The 16,138-nt window shown below is 50.3% G+C and overlaps 1 protein-coding gene across 1 annotated transcript in view; it reads right to left on the bottom strand.

The window, feature by feature from the left end:
- CTNNBIP1 (catenin beta interacting protein 1) overlaps positions 1-13,537 on the bottom strand; it is a 52,302-nt gene extending 38,765 nt beyond the window's left edge. Inside the window, exon 1 of the mRNA XM_058304462.2 lies at positions 13,370-13,537. The gene's annotated coding sequence lies outside the window, so the exon portion shown is untranslated. The remainder of the gene's footprint in view (positions 1-13,369) is intronic.
- Positions 13,538-16,138: the final 2,601 nt, after the last annotated feature.

The raw sequence follows: 16,138 nt of genomic DNA, 5'->3' as shown, positions 1-16,138 counted from the left end.
TTTATGCTCCTCTGCCTGGGTTTATGTGGGGTATTTTTTTTTTTTTCCTGAACCATTTGAAAGTAATCTGCAGACATCATAATATCTGCTAAATACCTCATCATATATTTCTTATGGGCATTCTCCTACATAACCAGATTACCACTACCACCCCCAAAGGACTTAATATTGACCCAGTAACACCCTCTGATGTATAATACAACCCGTATCTGAATTTCCCCAATTCCCCATCCCCTCCAATTCAGCCTTTACTGTTTTTTTTTTTTTGTTGTTGTTTTTTGTGTTTTTTTTTTTGCTTTTTTGTTTTTAGGAGGTAACAGGGATTGAATTCTGGACCTTGTACATGGGAAGCAGGTGCTCAGCCACTGAGCTACACCTGCTCCCATTTTATTTTTTTTAAGATTTGTATTTATTTCTCCCCCACGTGGTTGTTTGTGCTCACTGTCTGCTCGCTGTGTCTATTGTGTGCTTGATGTGTCTGCTCATCTTCTTTTTAGGAGGCACCTGGGGTCTCCTATGTGGGAAGGAGACTCCTAGTCGCTTGAGCCACCTCTGCTCCCCGTTTGTTGTGTCTTTCATTGTGTTTCCTCACTATTTCCCTTGGTTGCATCATCTCACTGCGTCATCTTGTTGTATCAGCTCACCATGCCAGCCTGTCACGTCCGCTGGCTGTCCTGCTTATCTTCTCTAGGTAGCACCAGGAACCAAACCTGGGACCTCCCGTGTGGTAGGCAGGAGCCCAGCTGCTTGAGCCATATCTGCTTCACCCCTTTTACTAGTTTTTTTTTTTTTAAAGATTTATTTTTTATTTCTTTCCCCTTCCCCCTGCTCCCCATTGTCCACTCTCTGTGTCCACTCGCTGTGTATTCTTCTGTGTCTGCTTGCATTCTTGTCAGGTGGCACCAGGAATCTGTGTCTCTTTTTTGTTGTGTCATCTTGCTGCGTCAGCTCTCCATGTGTGCAGCACCGCTCCTGTACAGGCTGTTCTTTTTTTGCGTGGGGCAGCTCTCCTTACGAGGCGCACTCCTTGCACAGGGGGGTCCCCTACACGAGGGACACACCCGCATGACACAGCATCCCTTGTGTGCATCAGCACTGCACGTGGGCCAGCTCACCACATGGGTCAGGAGGCCCTGGGTTTGAACCCTGGACCTCGCATGTGGTAGGCAGTCGCTCTATCAGTTGAGCCAATTCCCCTTGCCTTACTAGTTTTTAATCCAGGTTTAATCAAGGATCCCAACTACATTTGGTATTTAATCCAGGCTCAATCAAGGATGCCAAATGTATTTGGTTGTCATGTTCTTAGCCTCCTTTAGTCTAGAATGGTTCATAAGCTTTACTTTATCATGACATTAATATTTTTTAACCATCTTAACAGGGGTTCTTAACCTTTTTTGTTCCATGGACCCCTCTGCCAGTCAGGTGAAAGCCATGGACTGCTTATTAAGTCCACTCCATAATGTGTATTATTTAATAAATATATCATACCCGTACCAACACATCCCCACAAGCATAATGTTTTTATGAATTCCAATTCGAGCTCACAGACCTGTGGTTAAGAACCCTCAGTCTAGAACCACTGTCTTGAGGATGTCACACAATCTAAATTTATCCAGTTGTTTCCTCAGAATTAGACTGAGGTTAAATATTTTTGGCAAGAAACTACTGTAGCTGAAAATGTACCACTGGAGGCAAATAATGCCATTTTGCCCCATTTCTGGTGATAACAGACTTGATCAAAATTTAAAATATATGAATAGAAAGTAAAATATATTATAAGAAAACACAGGAAAAGAAACCAGTGAGATAAGAAAATATATAAACAAAAACTGCCCTTTATGACTATGAAGGGAAATATTTTTAAAATCTTATTACATAAAAATCAAAACTGAGTGCAAAAAATAATACAGTCAAAAGAACAAGGAAGCAGGTTTGGCTCAACAGATAGAGCGTCTGCCTACCACATGGGAGGTCCAGGGTTCATACCCAAGGCCTCCTGACCCATGTGGTGAGCTGGCCCACATGCAGTGCTGATGCATGCAAAGAGTGCCGTGCCACGCAGGGGTGTCCCCTGCATAGGGGAGCCTCACACACAAGGAGTGCGCCCCATAAGGAGAGCTGCCCAGTGCGAAAAAAAGTGTAGCCTGCCCAGGAGTGGCACCGCACACATCGAGAACTGATGCAGCAAGATGACGCAAGAAAAAGAGACACAGATTCCCAGTGCCGCTGACAAGAATAGAAGCGGACACAGAACAACACACAGCGAATAGACACAGGGAGCAGACAACTGGAGGGGGAAGGAGGGGAGAGAAATAAATTTAAAAAAATAATAATAAATCTTTGAAAAAAGAAAGAACAATGATACATTGGGGGAAATATGTGTAACATACACACAGTCATTAAGCAAACTTCCTTAATATGTAAAAAACGCCTATAGATCAGTAAGAAAAAGATTACCAACCCAAGACAAATATGGGCAAAGAATACAAAAGTTGTTCAAAAGTAGCTCTTATGAATATGATGAGATCCTCTATTTCCTCATAAGGAAAATACAAAATAAAACTATAATGATACACAATGTTTCAGCCAGCAGATAAGCAACAAAAAGTTCAAAGACTTTGGCCAAGGTATGGGACAAACAGGTATTCTCATTCAGTGTATAAAATGTTACTATCTGCTTGGAGGATAACTGGCAGTACTAACATTTTAAATGGATACATACATCTTTTGCCTAGTCATTGAGCCTGTAGGAGGTTTTGTGTTAATTCTTAAATTTTTATTGTGATTTGAAACTCTGATTTAAAGCACTCTTTTAAAAAACATCAGAAAGAATATACACAATTCCTCAAACCTACAAACATATTCCACCTAGTTTTTCAAAAGTGTATTTTTAAGCCGTGTTAATTTATCTAAAGATCTAAGAAAATCTGTGAAAAACATTTTATATTACCTAGATTAATGAGCCACAGAAAATTAGTAAGAATGATATATTCAGAAAAATTAGGAATGACTCTGCTGGTGGTATCTGAGCAAAGTTTATGTGTGATGGAAGCACCTGGGGCAGAAAGAAAACAAAAAGCAGGGCCCGGCCTAGGACAGGGCGAGTGAAGTCGGGGCAGGGCTGACCCTGAGAACGAGTGCTGCCTCACGCTGTGGCCCCCGCACACCCTCGCCTGACCCTGGGCCTGGCCCCTAGAAGGGTCTGCTTCTGTGGCACTGCCATTCTAAGAGCAACCTTGCTCATTTTAGACAATGTAGTTCAAAGAAATGCCATGTGTATGAAAGTATTACCCTAGAGACCGCTCATTAATTTACTAAGGAGAAAAGGTATCTTTATTCTGTAGAAAACTGGTGAGTATCGCTTTAGCCAGGACAGCAAACTTAACATGACCCAAAGTCAACCTGCTGGAATTTATCCTATATATAACTGTGATGTTAATTTAATGTGTCAACTTGGCTGGGTTATAGTTCCAGTTGTGTAATCAATGACCCTGTCGAGATGTCGCTGTGGAGATATTTTGTAGAGGGGATTAGCATCTACAATCATTGACTCTGCCTCAAGACTATACCCTCACTCCGTCCTGAGTTTCCAGCCTAAAGAAACCTTCACATCACTCTTGCTGGAATTTCCAGCTCTGGTATTCCCTGCAGAATTGGGACTTGCCTGTCTTTACAGTTGTGTAAGTCAGTTCCTTATAATAAAACTCTTTGTACAGACACACACACGTGCATGCTATATTCAAGATAGACATAGCACTTAGATATATAAACACAGCCTGTTGCTCTGTTTCTCTGGAGAACCCAGACTGATCAAGACACATGCTGGGAAGCGGACTTGGCCCAGTGGTTAGGGCGTCCGTCTACCACATGGGAGGTCCACGGTTCAAACCCCGGGCCTCCTTGACCCGTGTGGAGCTGGCCCATGCGCAGTGCTGATGCACGCAAGGAGTGCCCTGCCACGCAGGGGTGTTCCCCGTGTAGGGGAGCCCCACACGCAAGGAGTGCGCCCCATAAGGAGAGTCGCCCAGCATGAAAGAAAGTGCAGCCTGCCCAGGAATGGCACCGCACACACAGAGAGCTGACGCAGCAAGATGACGCAACAAAAGGAAACATGGATTCCTGGTGCCGCTGATAAGGATAGAAGCAGTCACAGGAGAACACACAGCGAATGGACACAGAGAGCAGACAACTGGGGGTGGAGGGGAGAGAAATAAATAAAAAATAAATCTTAAAAAAAAAAAGACACATACATGCAAATGCACAAATATACTGGAATATTCTTTAGAGTAATAAAAGACAGAAAGCCTAAGTGCTCACCAACAGGGGATGGTTAAAAAAATGAAAGTATTCTCAGTCAACAGAATGCCATGGAACCATGAAAAAGAACGAGTTGGTTCTAAATTACCTCAGACAAGTTACTTAGCCTCTCTGTACCTCAGTTTACTCATCTGTAAAATGGGGATAACGGTACTTCATAGGGTTGTTGGGAGGAGTAAATTAGTTAATAAAAGTATAGCACTTAGAAGAATACTTTGCACGCAGCAAGAACTCAAAAGGCATTAGCAGGAAAGCAAATGTGGCTCAAGCATTTGGGTGCCCGCCTACCACACGGGAGGTCCTAGGTTCAGTTCCTGGTGCCTCTTAGAGAAGATGAGCATGACAGTGAGCTGACCCAATGGGCTGACATGGTGAGCTGATGCAAGGAGACACAAAGAAGAAACACAATGAGAGACACAACAAAGCAAGGAGCAGAGGTGGCTCAAGTGATTGAGTGCCTCTCTCCCACATGGGAGGTCTTAGGTTCAGTTCCCGGTGCCTCCTAAAGAGTAGATGAGCAGACACAGAGAACACACAGCAAATGGACACAGAGTGCAGTCAATGAGCACAAATAATGAGGGTGGGGGGAGAAATAAATAAAATAAATCTTTTTTAAAAAAGGCATTAGCCAAATGATTACAAAGAGGAGGAGGAGGAGGAGGAGGAGGATGATGATGACAGTGGAGGTATGGAATGAGCTAGGCAATTGTTAAGAGAAAAGAGTAGGAAGTGGATGTGGCTCAAGCAACTGAGCTCCTGCCTACCACATGGGAGGTCCTGGGTTTGGCTGCTGGCGCCTTCTGAAGAAGACGAGCAAGACAGTGGGCTGGAGTGACGGGCAAGCATGGTAAGCTGATGCAACAAGGAGACATAAAGAGAAGAGACACAACAAAGCAGGGAGTGGAGGTGGCTCAGCGACTGAGCGCCTCTCTCTCACATGGGAGGTCCCGGGTTGGGTTCCGGTGCCTCCTAAAGAGAAGACGAGCAGACACAGAGACCACACAGTGAATGGACACATAGTAAAGTCACAGCACCGTGTACTCGGGTTGGGGGACCATATATACAGTGTGTGCATGTGTGCACAAGCACGTGGTTGCCCAGGCGTGGGACACACTCGCACATGTGTAGTGTCCCTGGTATAGAAACAAGGTGCTGCTTCACAGAAGTCACTTTGGGGGAGGGAAGCTGGGTGGCTGGACATCCAGGCAGGGAGGAACACTTAGTTTTCAACACACATGCTTTTGAATTCTGTACTATTATATTATTTACTCGATAACATGATTTGTTTTTTTAAAGTAAGTGGAATGGAGTCAGAGGATCAAAATAAAAGAAAAAATTTCCTCTAGGTGGCCCTGCAGTCCCGGGGCAGTGTCCGGTGCCAGGCATTTCACTCCCACCACCATGGTTTAGGAGCCTGGGGGGCCTCCTCTCTTCACACGTGGTCAGGAAGTAAGAGCGGGGGCCGGGGGCCTATGGCAGGTGTTTGGGCAGGTGGGTGGTAGTGTCACCCAGCAGGAGGGAGAAGCCCCGGGCCTGCCCTAGCTCCGGCTGCTTCCGCTGCATCGCCCCGGAGCTGGGGAGGCCCACACCCCACCTTCCGCAGCACCAGGGGTCCCCTGTGCCAGCAGCATCCGCACACGGAGGGGCTGGGCCTGCTGCCCCGGCCGGAAGCCGGATGGGCAGCACTCTCGGGGGCGCTCACACCGGTCCGTGATCATGGCCTAGCCGCAGTGACCTTGGCAGTGTCCTGACTGCCTCTTGCTCCCTCTGTAAATAAGATCAGATGAACCCGTGGCACAGAAATGCTATTTTACCAGCTTATGGTCATCAAATCATCCTGGCAGTGCTCATCGCTTCATGCATTTAAACAAGCTCTCCACCTCTCACCCCCCCCCCTCAAGAGAAACATGACATGAGAAATTATTAAAATGCCCTCTACCTGAGAGAAGGGAAAACATCTAAAGGGTCTGAAACCAGTTGTGTATTGTGTCCCCGCAGCAGAATATTCCAGGAGGGCCCATGGCCAGAAGGAGGCTCTGGGAAGCCGGGGCTGCCTGGGGCAGGAGGCCGGAGGTCCAGGCTAACCAGTCTCCTTGGAAACCGAGGCCAAAGTTTGCCTGGAGATTTAGCAGGAAGAGAGGGGGTGGGGCCCACACTGTGTGAGGTGTGGGATCCCAGGGACCTGACCTCCGCAGGAAGCCCCCCTGCGGGCTCCAGGATTGGGAAAGGAGCACCTCATCTGCGGTGGGATGACGCAGGGTCGGGGACCCAGGGCACAGCGGCAGGACCCCAGCGGCAGGAAACGAGCAGGCGGGCTGCTCAAGCGGGGCTCAGCCCTGAGGCTTCATGGGCGCTGGGCTCTAAAAGGCTCCCACCCAGCTGTCCGTGCAGGAGAGGACGTGAAGTGGGTCACCTCCTCCCAGCTGAAACGGGCGTCCCTGCCAGGCTCCGACCTCACTGGCTCTCCTGGCAGCCGGGCCAGCCGTTTCCTCCAAATCAGATGCCAAATGATTCTGGGGCTGAGACAGAAAGGGACACCAATGAGCCCCCAGGGTGCCGTGCATGGTGACAAGTTGGGGGGGGGGAGATGGCTTCGCCCAGGGATAAGCTGTGCGGTCCTGGCACCTGCCTCTCCCTCTGAATGTGCGCAGAAGCCTCTGCTGGCCCCCTGCCCGGGCCACCCCAGCCCTGGCCAGAGGCGGAGAGCAAGAATACCGTGTGCTTTCCGCTTCAGTTCCATGAAGGGACCTAGGGCCCGGGGCTGGGCAGACCTGGTGAAGAGGAAACCCTGCCCCCACCCCACCGCGCAGACACTGACCCAGAGCCGGCTCGAGGACACAGGCGTCCACACGCCTTCAGGAGCCCCACGGTCACGCCGGACAGAGCACTGAGCAGCCAGCCTCACAGCCCGCCACCTGAGCCTGCAGTTAGAGGATTCTGGAGCGCCATGGTCTGCACAGCAGATCCATAAGGAAAGCCTGGGGTTGTGACATAACTTCAAACTCCCAGAAAGAGCCCATTGCAGTGCTCCTTCCTCCTGGACCTGAACATAAGTAAGAGTCAAAGAGCCTTCAGGCTTCAGGGAAACAGCCCTTGCTCCAAGGCTGCCAAGGTGCAAAGGGCAGCCACTGTTAAGTGTGATAGAAAGGGCTTCAATCCATTGACCCTTTCCATGCTCATCTAGCAAGCCCACCCAAGGCAGGTAACAATTGGGGCTGATAGGTACACCTGGAATGCCAAGGGAAGCGGACTTGGCCCAGTGGTTAGGGCGTCCGCCTACCACATGGGAGGTCCGCGGTTCAAACCCCGGGCCTCCTTGACCCGTGTGGAACTGGCCCACGCACAATGCTGATGCACGCAAGGAGTGCTCTGCCACGCAGGGGTGTCCCCCGCGTAGGGGAGCCCCATGCGCAAGGAGTGCACCCCGTAAGGAGAGCCCGCCCAGAGCGAAAGAAAGTGCAGCCTGCCCAGGAATGGCGCCTCCCACACGGAGAGCTGACGCGAGGCGGAGAGCTGACGCGGCCAGATGATGCAACAAAAAGAAATACAGATTCCTGTGCTGCTGACAACAGAAGCGAACAAAAAGAAGAACACGCAGCAGATGGACACAGAGAACAGACAACCAGGGCGGGAGAGAAATAAATAAAATAAATCTTGGAAAAAAAAAAAAACCCTCTTGCCAATATGTCCCTCTCTATCCACACGAGCCCAATCAGATAATGAGAGTCTTGGCCCTGGACTCTCAGCTCTGCCTTCTGCAATATTCCCAGGGCCTATGATGGTGCCTGGATCATCATAATGGATCAACACATATTTATTAAATGAACCAATGAAGAGTTAGAAGGAGGGAGGGAGGACGGACATCACTTCTTGGTATCCCACAGCAGGGATGAGAAGCCAAGCCCTTTCCTCCCTTCTCGTTCCTGCCAGCTTACACCATGTACCTGGACAGGAGGGCACTGCTGGGAGCCAGGAACGCAGGCTCATAGCACTCAATCCTTCAGGAACTGCAGCAACCAGCAACCTCCATCCTCCAGCTGTGCCACCAAGGAAGGACACCCTCCCCTCTGCAGATGGATTGTCTTTCCCTTTTTAACTAGGCTTGGTGGAGGATAAGGGCATAAAAGATCTTTAATAACTGGGGATAACAACAGTTGGTGCTCAGTTCCCTTTCATAAAAGAAGCTCAAAAGCATTTTGGTTCAAATATCATTATACCCCTGGGAGCTATGAAGGGTCAAGTATCATTATTCCCATTTACAGTTGGGGAAAGGAAGGCAAACGGAGGTTAATTACTCTGCCCAAGGTCGGACTTTGCCCAAGGTCAGACAAAACGGTGAAAGCGCCTAGGAGTCAAACTCTGAGCAGCAGCCAGTTAGCTAACCACACTGCCCTAAGAATGTCACCCACCTTGGCATAAGGCAGATTTCCGTTTTCTCCTCTATAGCTTCTGCTGAGAGGCACTTTCTAACAACATGCTGCTCAGGGCTTGTGTTCAGGAGCCTGACTGTGTTGCTGGTTAGCTTGACCTCAAACAAGGCACTGAGCCTTTCCAGGCCTCTGCTTCACATTGTGTAAAATGGTAATAATAAAATGCTATGTATCACAGAGACTACAGTGAGGATTAAACGAGACCATTCATTTCTCATTTTCTAAATGAACGTGGAGCACTTTCCTAATAAGAAAAGCGGTTACATGAGAAAAAGGTTGCACCCACTGTGGGTTTAGTTTTTACGAGGCTACAGATGACAAGGGACTAACAGGCATTTCTGATTCTGCCAATGAAATGCCCCAGGACGCTGGAAGTGACTTGCAACATGAAAGTCCTATTTGATTGCCACTAACGCATAATGCCCTTTCAAGGTCAGCAGAGTAAGAGGCACCCATGGGCCCTAAATGACAATGGAATGCCTGTGCGTGCGGATGAAAAACCTGTTACCTGCATCCAGGCTAAAGAGGCCAACCCCACGTCCTGGCAAGCAGAACCCCTGGATTTGAAATGCCAACTCTTAGTATGTTCTACTGAGCATCCCAACTCTGCTCAGCCCAGACAGAAGAGAGCCAATGCTTTCTGGTACCACCATGTTCCTAACAAAGTCATCAAACAGGAAGTTCCAGAGATAACTGTGCCCTGACCCTCTGTGGGAGACTGGAAGAGAAGCAGGGGTTGGTGGGGTAGGAAAGCTGTCTGGTCAATCTTGGTGTACCCCTTCCCCAACAAAGAAACTGTGAAACATGTATGTATACTTGGTGCATGTAAGAAGAACAGCTGTAGCAAAACCCCAAGGTCACTAATGAGTCACTGCCAAGCAAAGAGACCTTAAGTCATGCAGGGCAGAGAACAGGTCCATCCTGCTATAGAAGACAAGATGCTAAAAGCTGGTAACACTCATTCATTTAACTTAAGAAATGTTTACCGATTATATGTACTCAAGGAGGGAAAAAAAAAGCTCAATGGACTCTGCAAACACTCACACATTTGTTCCTTCATCAACCTAACCCAGGACAATTCCCAGCTCCCCTGGGTGTCCAGGCCAGAAAAATGTGGAACCTGAGATTAATGCTCAAGACAGGAATCAACTCAACACTGGAGGCCTGCTGGCCTCCAAAAGCCTTCTCAGGACAGGGATGGCCCACTTCACCTGCTCTTCCTCCTGTCTGCACTCAAATATTCTCCAAGACCCCCCAGGAAAAGTTTCTGTGCAGTGACTTCTTATGCTGCAAAATTCCAGAGTCAACTCCAACCGTCTTACCAGGGCCACAAGAGCCGGCCCTGCCAACCCCCAGCCTGGCCCATGCCAGCCACTCTGGCTTACAGCTCCTGCCCTTGCTGCCCTCTCTGCCCACGAAGGTGGGCCTTACGGATCTTCCTTGCTGGCTCCTTTTTATCATCCATGTCTTCATTCAAAAGTCACCTCCTCAGAGCTAGCTAAAGGTATGGCCCTAACCTTTAACCCAGGCACCCTCCAATGTGTTGCCTGTTTTATTTTCCTGGTCTCTCCTTTTGTCCTACGTTATTTTGTTCACTTGTTTGCTGACTTTCTCTCCCACTAGAAAATAAGCTTCACTGGGCCATGATCTTGGCTATCTTGTTCTTGGTTATATCTCCAGCACCTACACCAGTCTTGGCTCATAGGCGTCCCATAATCCACCCAACCTGACAGATATTTACTGAGTGCCTACAAAGTCTAGGCACCAGGCTACATCAGTGCACAAAGCACTAAGTGCTAGGTGCTGTTCTAAGCATCTATTAGGTGTTACTTCATTGAAGCCTCAAACAACCACCGCAGGAAGTATTATTCTTTTACTGATGGGGAAACCGAGAAGTTGAGTTACTTGTTGAAGGTCACGCACACAGCTCATAATGACAGAACCAAGATCCAAACGCGGATAGTCTCGGTACAGAGTCCACGCTCTGACTACGAGCTACACCTCATATTTGCTGAGTGTCGAATAACCACTTGGTCAGCACCCTCAGCAGCTGTTCCCCGAAGGCAGGGCGGGAGAGAACAGACCATTAAGGAAGGGCGGCCTGTTCTGTGAGCACGGGTAGACCAGGGACTGCCGGGTTCACCACTGGGCTGGACCTTGGTGAGGGGTCCACAAGGAAGCATGGCCTAATGAAAAAGACAGGGGCAGGGTTTCTGGGTTCCAATTTTAGGTGCTCTAAGACACCCAAGCAAGTCAACCAATATTTGATGATTTACATTTTGTGCAGAGTCCCCGCGTGGGTGCTGTGAGGGAGGCAAAGTTGAATCCAATAGACACCTTGGCCTCAGAAAGTTTAGACTTGGACACACACACACAGGGCTGACATAGCGGTAGGAAGTGACAGGTGCCATAAAAAACGTACAGCTAGGGGACCTGAAAGGAGTAAACTCAACTCTCAGAGCTATAGATTTCCAACCACAAAAGGAGGGGGCCTGTGTAATCCCAAGGTCCCCTTACTCTGACAGGTTCTGAGAGCACAATTTGGAGCGACAGGGAGATCAAGCTTTACCTTGATTCATGGCTCGAGTGCATGGCCACTGAGTTGTTCTGCCACCCACCACGAGAAGAGTCCAATGTCTTTACGCAACATCTTACAACAGGGGCAGGGCAATATTATTCCCATTGAAATACGGAGCCGGATGTGGGAACCAAGCCCAGGGCTCTGCCTTCCTCCACTTCTAACTGGGTTTTAAACCCACGAGGTCTCCTCCATCAAGGAGGGGGTGGCCTGTTCTGGGAGCACACTGTTGAGAGCACGAAGGCTCTGAGTAAAACCACAAGGTCCACCAGATTGCAAGCTCAAAGACAGGCATCTGCCTCTCTCCAGTCTGCATTCCTAGAGTCTAGCACAATAGTTGCTGATCTAAACTTGAGCACCGTGGGGCCTGGAAATTCTCTACTGTGCTCGCCTAAGCTTTGCTTTACAGCTCTCGGCCTCTCCAGGGGGAAAGACTGGTTCCACCTCTTCTCTCCAATCCTACGGCTACCACCCTGGCCCCAACACACTCTCACCTCGTGCCAGGTGGGCGCAATGGTCTGTCTTCCAACTGGTATATCTGCCTCCACCTCTGCTCTGTACAGTTCAATCTCTGTACAGCAGCCAGAGAGATCTTTTCAACTTAAATTAGATTTTATCACCTTCCTGCTTAAAATCTCCCAATGGATTCTACGTGCACTTGGAATAAAATCCAAACTATTTATAATGACCTACAAATGCTTGCATGTTCAGAGATTATTCTGCTTGCTTATCTGTTTACTTGTTTATTGTTTCTCTCACCTTCCTTTTAGAATATCAGCATCACCCAGCCAGGACCGTGTCTGTCTTCTTCATCTGTGTCCCCAGGATTGGAATGATGCCCGGCACATAGTAAGTGCTCACCATTTATGGAATGAATGAATCTCCGTCCCATAGAGGTGTCCTGTATTTACAGAGACCACTGACTCCACCAGGAAATCATGAATGACACACGGGCATTTAACAGCAATCACCTTTATTTATGATTCAAAGTCCTGCCTTAAATCAGAGAAAGTTGCCACAAGAGATCAGTATCACTTAGGGTTTGAAGCCAAGAACTAGAGCCCAGTGGTTGTCACAGGGAGCGGAAGGGCCAGGGCACTTTGGAACAGAAACTCAGCACACTCTAGCTTACCTCCAGGTCCCTCACCAACAAACCCGGAACCTCAATTTACCCAGCAGTGGGTCAGGCGCACTTCCCTAAGCGCCGGGAGCGACAGGAGACAAAGTAATTAACAGTTACCGCACAGTTTAGATAGTCAGATAGGAGGTGCTCATTATTCATGAAACTCTTGACTTGCTGCCAACCCAGGCCCCTCGGCCTTCCCAAGAGCCTACCTGACAGCAGGTTCTGCTCAGGCAGGTTCAGCCAGAAAGAGGAGAGGGCGGGCTGTGTGTCCAGACGTAAATGTCTCGGTTATAAAGTCCAAGAAAAAAGGAAGGTGGCTGGAGGGTGCGGCTGATGAAGAGGGGGTGAGAAGCGCAGTCTGGGGGTCCAAGTGGTTAATTTTGCAGGCTCACGCACGCCATACAGGTGAGACCTGTGCCTCCAGCGTGAACCTCCCAAGAACACTCACCAGGCTGAGGTGGAATTGGGGAGACGATGATAAAACAACAGTTCAATCAAACTAGGGGGAAAGGAAGGGTGGCTCGGTAGCAAGACCTCGAAAGCTCTAAGTTTGGGCAGACGTGGAGGGGCTCGACACGGGGAGGAAGGGCCGGGACGCCGAGTGGGGCGCAGGTGAGGAACGGGCACCGCAGGGCAGACGGGCGCTGACAACCCGCGCCCCCGCCGCGGGCAGCAGCAGCGCGGGAGGCGCGGCCACCTGTGGAGGCGCCCCTCGGCGGAGCGAGGGAGGCGGGAGGGCGGCCCGCGGCGGCGGGGAGGGCCCGGCTCAGGCCAGCGCGCAGCGCCGCGGGCGCCGGACGGCGGGGCCCGGGCGGGCCGGGGGCGCCCTGCGCGGCCCCTCCCCGGGAGACAAAGGGCCAGCGGGTCCCCGGAGCCCCGGCGCGGACGCTGCGGGCGCCGGCCCGCCTGGGCGCTTACCTGGGCCGCCGACCCGGCGGGGCTGCGGGTGCGGGTGCGAGGCCCGAGGCAGCGCGCGGCGGCCTGCTCCGGGGCGCGCTCAGCCGAGCAGCCGCGGCGGCGGCGGCAGCAGCAGCGGCGGGAGCGGCCGCCTCAGCCTCCGCCCCCCGCTCCGTGAGTCACCGCGCCGGGGAGGGGGGGCGGCGCCAGGCCGCCGGGGGCGGGACGGGCCGAGGGGCGGCAGCGGGCGCCGCGCGGGCGGCGGAGCCAGGCGCGGGCCACGCCCGGGGGCGGGGCGGGGCGCCGGGGCGGGGCCTTGGCCGGGGCGGGGCCTTGGCCGGGGCGGGGCCTTGGCCGGGGCGGGGCCTTGGCCGGGGCGGGGCCTTGGGGCGGGGCGCGCATTGGGCCCAGCAGGCCGTGGGGCGGAGCTACCTGCTGCGGGGCGGGGCCCGCGGGGCGCGCGTCGGGCTCCTCGGGCGCGGGGCGGGGCCGGAGGCTTGGGGCGGGGCCACGAGGCGGGCGGGTGGAGCTGGGTCAGAGCGGGAGGGGCGAGGCCGGGCGCGGGTAGGAGCGGCGGGGCGGGGCTGGAGGAGGAGGTGGCCCGAGCGAGGGGCGGGGCCGGAGCCCGCGCTGCGGAAAAGCAGCTCTGCCTGCCCGGAGCTGCTTCGGGAGCAGAGTGATTCCGTGAAAATAATGGCCTCTCCCACACAGGTGTGTGTCTCAGAACGGGAGAGGCCAGAGAGGGCGGGCTCCTCGGTGAGGCTGGCTTACCCAGGACCCCTGAAAAATCTGAAACGGACCGTGTTGCAAACGTTCAGAGGCGTGGCCTTCCTCCGTCACTGAGTGGGAACGTTGCTAGCTCTCCAGCTAGGCCCCCTCGAGAATTTTTGAGGCCTGTCTCTCCAAGGTTTTTAGAGGAATCGAGGGACCCCAGAGAGACCAGGGATGGGCCTCCAGGGGTCCGTGAAATCCCAGAATATTTGTGTATTTTTAATGCGTGCATTTTTCTGGGGAGGAGCCTATTATTAAACTGTTTCTAGAGGCTGGATCTATCTGGAGAGAGAACTGGGAGAAACAGCCCATTTTAGGCAAATGCGAATTCCTTTTAAAGAGACACAAATCTGTAAGTACGGCCTCATTTTCGACATTTTAACTTATTGGTTACATGGTGCGATACTAACCCCAATTCAGAAGCCCTCCTGTCTCTCGTTTCTCAATCTTTTTTTTTTTTAACTCCTTTTCTGTCCCACTCCCCCCATTTCACACACACACTGCATTTTTCCCCTTCTCTATGCAAAAAGAAAGTGGGATAATTTTTTTACTGTTTATATGTTCTGTAAGGTCCATATTACTCTTCACTGCTTTAACAAATGTATTTTATTTGGTTACAATTGAGGAATATTTAAAATTTTATCAGAAGTCATGATTGTGAACGCTTCAAGGCCAGGAATGCATCTTACTGGTGTCTGCACCCCTGCCATGTCCAGAAGATGACCATCCTGGCAGCAAGAGCTCTGCAAATATTTACCAAGGGGCCAGCTGGTCCTTCAAGTTTCCCTGAGTGAGCACAACAATAAGATAAACTGACATATTCAAATTTATTTTTATGTAAGTATTGATGCTTAAACAAATAAATAGAAATCAAACATTCTGCTTGAGATTCAAAACACAGTGTCTATTCATGGCCTTAAAGATGCTTAAGGGTGAAAATGAGAATGGAATAAAATGAGAATGTCAGTGTGAAATAATGGGTGCTTTTCTTTTTGCAAACTTTTCGTAATTGTAGTTTTCATAGTTCAAAAGAACAAGTTTATCAACATAACCAGTCCCGCAACTGCACCATCAGCTTAGAGTTGGAAAATCCTGCATTTCCAGGTATCTGCTTTACTTCAGGATTAACTCAAGCCTCCACCCTTCTGTATGGTCTTCTTAGAACAAGACATTTGAAGACATTTCCTATTTGCTTACGAGGTAGCAAGCATCCCTTAGTGGGATTGCACTTCCGCACTTCCCAAGAGGTGCTGCTGAGGTATAACAGTATTCTATCCCTCCTCCCCCAAAAACAACAAAGGGGAGAGATGTACCCAAGCTGAACAAATTCAAACGCTGCCTTCTCTTGAATATGGTTGAGTAGGGAAATGACCCAAGCCCAGTCTTTCCCTGAAACTTTCTGAATTGGAAATGAAAGCGAAACTCTCTAAATTTTAAGAACTATAAGGGTGTGTGACCTCAAATATGTTAGCTTCTTCCTCCCTCCACCACATGGAAATCCCAGAGAGAATGAGGCAGTGTTGATGACAGAAAAAAAGCAAAGAGGTTTGGAGGGAGAGCAGGGGGATGGGAGGCAGGGACAGACACGACAGAGGGAGACAGAGAGAGCTCCTCATAGCATAGCATGTGTTCCCTGGTTTCTCATTTCTGTAGTATGTGCTCTTCCTGGTTCCCAAGGAGACCTTGCACCAGCTCTGCTCACATTGTTTTCCATCTGCCAAGTCTCCAAATTTGTCTCTCCTCCAGTGGAGAGCTAACCCAACTGCTTACACCAGAAACTTAAAGAGCATCTTTGATGCCACTTCTTCCTCATATCCAGCCCAAACCATTTCTCAAATCTCACGTCCTTCCATCTCCACTCGCTCTCCCAGTTTTAGGTACCATCAGCAGTCTTCCAACTGGCTCCTCATTTCAGTTTACTCAGGCTCCCTACCACCCCCAATCCATTGCCCAAACAGCAACTAAAGGGAATTGCATCAATGTACTGATTGTCTGTCCTCTATTAGTCAGTAAGTAATG

This window comes from Dasypus novemcinctus, chromosome 9 (genome assembly GCF_030445035.2).
Source record: "Dasypus novemcinctus isolate mDasNov1 chromosome 9, mDasNov1.1.hap2, whole genome shotgun sequence".
NCBI classification, from domain to species: Eukaryota; Metazoa; Chordata; class Mammalia; order Cingulata; family Dasypodidae; genus Dasypus; species Dasypus novemcinctus.
This window is presented reverse-complemented; position numbering and strand designations above follow the sequence as displayed.